At 28.9% G+C, this 6,512-nt stretch overlaps 1 protein-coding gene across 2 annotated transcripts in view; it reads right to left on the minus strand.

Moving 5' to 3' along the window:
* The window catches only part of LOC126884930 (protein twisted gastrulation-like), a 489,408-nt gene that overhangs the window by 225,894 nt on the left and 257,002 nt on the right, over positions 1 to 6,512 (minus strand). The gene's annotated exons all lie outside the window — the stretch shown is intronic.

The following is a 6,512-nucleotide window of genomic DNA, read 5'->3' on the forward strand; positions in this document are numbered from 1 at the left end:
GACTCTGTAGGTAATAAATGTTCGCCAAATGTTTGTGAATCACAGGTCTAAGCTAAGCAAAAAGAACTGACTTCTATTGATCGCTTCCATGACACAATTTTTAATTTAATGAATGATTCAAAATATTTTCGTTAATTCGAATTTATTTCAGTAATCAACTCGATTCCCGTACTTTCGAATAAGAACCGAAATCTTCAATATGTAGGTGCCAATTTTTAATTTGTACATAATAGACCTTCCTTTACAAATAGTTAAAAATAACTAATCTTATAATATAGCGGTAAACCACTAGCGGCAAAATTTTCGGGGCCGAATGTCCCGGTAGTCGTGTATATATCCATATATTTAAAATGTCTTGCAAGTCAAAACACTTTTATAATATGATTGATAAATAATTAACGGCAACAGCGTTGCCAGGCTCAGTTGAAGGAAAATCAGTATGGGTGTGGTCTGAAGTGCAGGTTGATAGAGAAGTCATTTTTTAATCACCTAAATAAGTATGTGTTTGCTGAAGCACCACATTTGTTAAAACTCGTATTAATTTGGATGCTAATTATAGAACTGCAGTTCTCACGGTTTCTAATTACCGTCCATACAGGGTGTAGGTGTACTATTTCATAGGAACAGTATTGGTATCTCGTAAAGTAGGGGAATTTTTTTAGTGGGTAGTTACTTCTTGAGCTAGCTGTACATGCAGGCGATAATTTTTCGTAACTGATAGTGATTTATCAACGATTCAAATATTAACCATTTCTTGGGCGATGCGATTTTATGAATGTCTGAAAGTGTTTTTAGTACCTATTATTGATTAAAAGTTTGGTTCAAGAAACTTTTTAGTAAAAGAGAATGTCAGTAGTTGTTATGTTGAAAAAGTAACGATTCGTTACAAAGTACTCGGTACTTACGAATACTGAAAGTAACGATTACTATACAGAGAGGCAAACCGTTACTTTGATACTTTGATTATTCTGATTACTTCGTTATTTCGTACCAATCGTATAAAAGCGAGCAACGACGACGACTATTGTAGTTTTTATATCGGAATACCTATACAAAATACCTACCTACTGAGAAATACGATTCTCGATATGATTACCGGTACTCAAATACAAAAGTAACAAAAGTAATTATAGTAATCAAAGTGACGAATACTGTACATGATTACTTTATACAAAAGTAACGATTTGTAACGAATACTCGAAAGTAACTATAATCAACATCACTAGTCAGTAGACTATACAAATTGGTGTCATTGGAATCTTTGATTTTATGGTTTGGTTATTAATATTAAAAATACTTGAAAACGTCTCGTAGGACATTTATTTTATTTATTTCTTTTACCTACCTTCCAGGTTCGTATTTAAAAAACGAATGTCGATGGTGGTCCCGAAAGTACGAAACATTGTATTATAAAACTAAACACGTATAAATGTAGTATTTCTCAAGTGTTTTTTTTTTTAAATATTTTGTGAAATAAAGGAGTTAGGACAAACATTAGAAAACGGGACTTTTTAATTATTTTTAAATATTAAATACGGATCTGGTTTCCTTAATGCTAATTTAGCAAATTTATTTTTCTACGAGCGTGCAAAAATGTCTACTTTCTCGCACGCGTTTTAGTTTAGAAATTTTCACTTTTTCGCACGCGTTTTACTTTTCCGTACGCGTGTAGATATTTTAATATGGCCTTAAAATAATTATAATACATGCAATAAACTAATATTTAGATATTATTTACTATTTTATTTCAAATGTATCTTATTGTGTTCCTGTTTTAATGAAATTAACGCGACAATTCGATGAAATAAAATTATTTTGACTTAATATTCGAAAGTCAAATCGGTAGACAATAACAGTCGTTTTGGATCATCGTCATGGAAAGCAAGATCGTCGTCATGCTAACTAATTATATTGAAAGTTTGGTTTTGACAACCTTGTCAAAGAATTCATTTGTGTATGTATTTTCGTAATAATTAAATTAATTGATTAAGATTTGGGTATTTTTTAAAGACTTATAGAAAAAATATTATTCCTAACTCTTGCAGAAAGTCTCTTTTCCGCACTCGACTGCTTGCCGAACTCCCGCTTCGCGTCTTTCGGCAAACTGCAGTCGCGTTCGGAAAAGTATGACTTTCTGCACTTGTTAGGAAAATAACTATTGTTTCATAAATACGCAACTTTTTCCCGATTTCAACATTTCCCTATCTTTTCTACTTTACGAGGTACCAATACTCTCCCTATGAAATAGTATACACTATACACCCTGTATACCTGTGGCTTATAAATATTGCAGTAGTAATAAACAGTATTTATGTTACTAATAAGTACTATTGACCTAGTTGTTTCATGTTTCAGTATATTGATTGTGTTGTACTTTGTATATTATATAATTAATTTTTTTACAAATTTTATTTAAACATCTTACATAGGTTCATTGCAATGACCCTATCCAATATGATATCGTATAGGTTGGGTGCTGCTAGCACCACTAAGGATAGTGGGCCCCACGACGGACGGTCGAGTTATATACGCCCTCCGACAGTTATAATAAACTAAAATGTGTTAACTGTTGTAACATAAATCAAGCAGAGCCTGTGGTTTTGATGGTTCGAATTTTTCAAATTTAGTTTTTCCATATTTTATGACCAGAGTATCAAAAAGGAACATGAGCTGTAAGCCTTCAGTATCAATTAAACTAGCATAGATTATAGGTTAAGTTAGAGTATCGTTATCGTATATGTTCATTAAACCTAATAAGTAAATGGTATTCACAATATAGGCATTATCAAGTTTATTCTCTTCTCCTCTAGCTACAAATAAAGTCGTCAAGATTAGTTAAAACGAAACTTGAAACAACTGTCAAGGATGCTAGAACTCGAAATTATAATTTTAAGTATTGGGTATAAAGGAGAATTTTAAATGTGAACAGAAAATGAATTTTTTTCTTACATTTATAACTTATATGGGCTCATAAAAATAAGTATCCTACTAGATTGATGACTATTTTTGCGAGATCCTTAAAACTGATTTGTACCGGAAGCAGGCATTATACATAAATTGATTTCCGGGACAGTCCTGGAAGTCATCATTAGACGTATAGGAATTCCGGCCAGACCCGGAATTCAGCAAATGTCCCTGAAGTCATCGTTAGGTCGCTTAGAATGTCCCGGGACTCATCGCTTGACATATATATATATATATATATATATATATATATATATATATATATATATATATATAAAAATGGGGTTGAAGTTTATTGGGTATCCAGCTGAATAAAACCAAGTGGTACTCTGTTTAACAAAACGTTATATTTCGCTGATTTTCATCAGCATCATCAGACGAAAGCTACAATATTTAAAAATGGTACAATTTTATAGTATGGTTTTTTACAATTTTTATCTTACCTAATTGAGGTTGATGGTATTTAGATGATATTTAGATGACATCGAGATACTGCAATTTTGATAAAATGTGGGTTAAATTTAGTTAATTATGTAATAGGATTAATTGAAATTAGTTTTATATTGACAAGAATGAAAATTTTATTTGAAGTTGATTAATGTCAATCAGATGAGGTACTAGACATATTAAATATTGAATGTTATTAAGTGTTTTATGTAGGAAAATAGTTTAGTTATATATCGCTAATATCATAAAGGTTTATTTAATTGAAATTTAACATATCGGTTGTCTTTTAGTTTAAAAATTTAATATTATTTTTTATTATGTTAATTATATATTAAAAATGTGTTATAAATTTGATGTTATTTTTCTAATTGTAATAAATAAGCATAAATTTCACTTAGATGTTCGACGTCTGATTTCTTATTTATTAAATTATCTGTTTGACTGATAAATGCCATCTCGAGGAATAGTCTTTTGTTAAGATTATTTTCGATTGCAAGTATTTTTGTTTCGTTGTAGTTCATTATATGTTGTTCATCATGTACGTGCTTTGCAAGGGAACATCTATCAGGGTATAATCTACTGACACTTTTGTGTGAAGTTATACGGCTTTTTAGGTGTCTAGACGATTGGCCGATGTATTGTTTATTACAACTTCCACAAGGAATACAGTAGATTATGTTAGATAATTGGTCTTTAGGTGTTTTATCTTTAATTTTGGTGAAAATGGAACCGATTGTTAAAACTGTGTAATTAGCGATTTTAATATTATCATCAATTGATTTAAAAATTCGTGTAAGTTTAGGTGTTAAGTCTTGTATGAATGGTAATTTAAAGTATTTCATTGTGGGTAATGTGGTGTTGGTAGTGGTGTGTAATAGTTTTATTCAGCTGGATACCCAATAAACTTCAACCCCATTTTCATCTAAAAAGTCAGCTGTTATTTAAAGGATTTATATATATATATATATATATATATATATATATATATATATATATTTATATATTAACATATATTTTATGTTAATTAAATTATATTTTAGAGATAATTAATTTATTTATTTTAAATTAAATTTTAGCTCCCTCGTTGGGCACCAATTAACATAGATTTTTATGTTATTAATTAATTTATTTTAAATTTATTATTTATTTAGCTTCCACGTTGGGTAAGCTAATTAACATGAATTTTAATATATTTATAATTTTATTAATTTAATTATTATTTATTTTATTATTGAATTATATTTATTTATTATATTTTTAAAATATTGATTATTTAATTTTAATATCGATTTTGCCCGGCGCCATCTATTAATCAACTTACCTAGCTAGCTCATCTACAATGTAAAAACCTGCATGAAAATCTCCTAATCTTTGGAGGTGTGAGAAAAAGATTTCTGAAATATTAATTGAACAAAACGACACAAAAAAAATTTAAAGTCATCATCTGAGATATGTTTCAAAGTTTCAATCTCTACTGCAAAATGGTGGATAAAACAAAACATTGTCAAATGTGTACGCAAAATCTTGAAAATATATTGAAAAATGAAAAGGCTTTGTTATGCAACATCAAAAATACAAGGTAATTATACAATAATAAAGATCAGATCAATATAATATCAATTTGAAACATCTATTGATCTATCTAACGCTAAATTATTTATTTTAGGTTATCTCGTCGAAAATTCAATAAAAAAAATACGATAATATGATGCAATGAATTTGACTATGAAATAAACTAGACTGTTTGACAAAAAAAAAACTAAGTCTAAGATAACCCAAAAATTATCTTGAATATTCAAAATTTGTTATACTAAAGCTGGAAAATGAAAAACATTGATTTTGATCATGATTGATTAAAAATTTTGTTCAGTACAACCTTTCATGACGAAACCAACAAATACTGTTATGAAATCTCTTCGGATCCAAGAAGAAACCAATCCATTCTCCTTCACAGGAACAATGTTCTAAATTCTATGGTAGATACCGGCATATGCAGAATACTATTTCACTTTTCTTATTAAATTGAGTGTCATTTTTGAAAAAATTAGTTTCACTATGAAGATTACTTATACAGGTTAGTAGAATGAAAGTTTGTAACCTTAATTTTTATAATTTACCGCATTTTTCTCCAAAATTTTGAGGAGCAATTGCACAAGCTGTTGCCTGTTCAAAGGTCTGCAACCCTCTCCCTAAAATGGATTCTTTTTGGCTTGGCGTCCCTTCACAACCAATGGAAATTAATTATTAATAACAATCCTTGCTATGAAAATTTGAATCCACCAATAAAATAATTCCAATAAATTTGACATTTCATCAAAATGATAATTTTGATGAAAATTTTGGAAATATGAACCCAAATTGTGATTCTATTCTAATATTTGGGTATAATCTAATCTGGGATTTGAATAGATTAAACTTTCTAGTTTATTTTGATATAATGTCCTTCTTCCTAGGTGCCCTTATTAAAGTTCTATTAGGGTTCACTTCAACGTTCGACACTTCATTTTTAGTTTTTTAACACTTACACTTTCACATTAAAATTTAAATATTTAAACAATTACTACACACAAAGGATTGAAATAACTTTCAATTTACACAAAATAAATCAGCAATTGAATATGCATAAGCCATTTCCTCAAAATATCATTCTTATACGTTAAATTTTACCTAGAGTTTCGACCCTTGTCAAAGCTATGATTCTATTGAACTATTTTCCACATTTTTGGTAAAATTTATACTAATAATATTAATATTGAACTAGGTAACTATTGTTCTCAAATTTTAGATTGATGTCTATTTCAACATAATTTCATAAATTCACACATGCAGCTAAGTGATGCAAGACGTGTCACCTTAACGAAGTTCCTTTCGAAGTGACTTTTGGAAAAATGGAACCTTTTGATGATTCTTACGAATAAATAAGGCTATTGTGGTATACAACTATAAGCAATTCTCTGGTAAAACTCAACTTTCAAATTATTATAGGTTCTAGTAACAAATTTCTAATTTATATGCCATTCAAATATCATCTTTATGATATAGGATTACCTATTTTGATTTCTTATGTAATTCTACCTTTATAATCTTAAATAAAATCATCT

The sequence above is a fragment of the Diabrotica virgifera genome, chromosome 5 (assembly GCF_917563875.1).
Source record: "Diabrotica virgifera virgifera chromosome 5, PGI_DIABVI_V3a".
NCBI lineage: Eukaryota > Metazoa > Arthropoda > Insecta > Coleoptera > Chrysomelidae > Diabrotica > Diabrotica virgifera.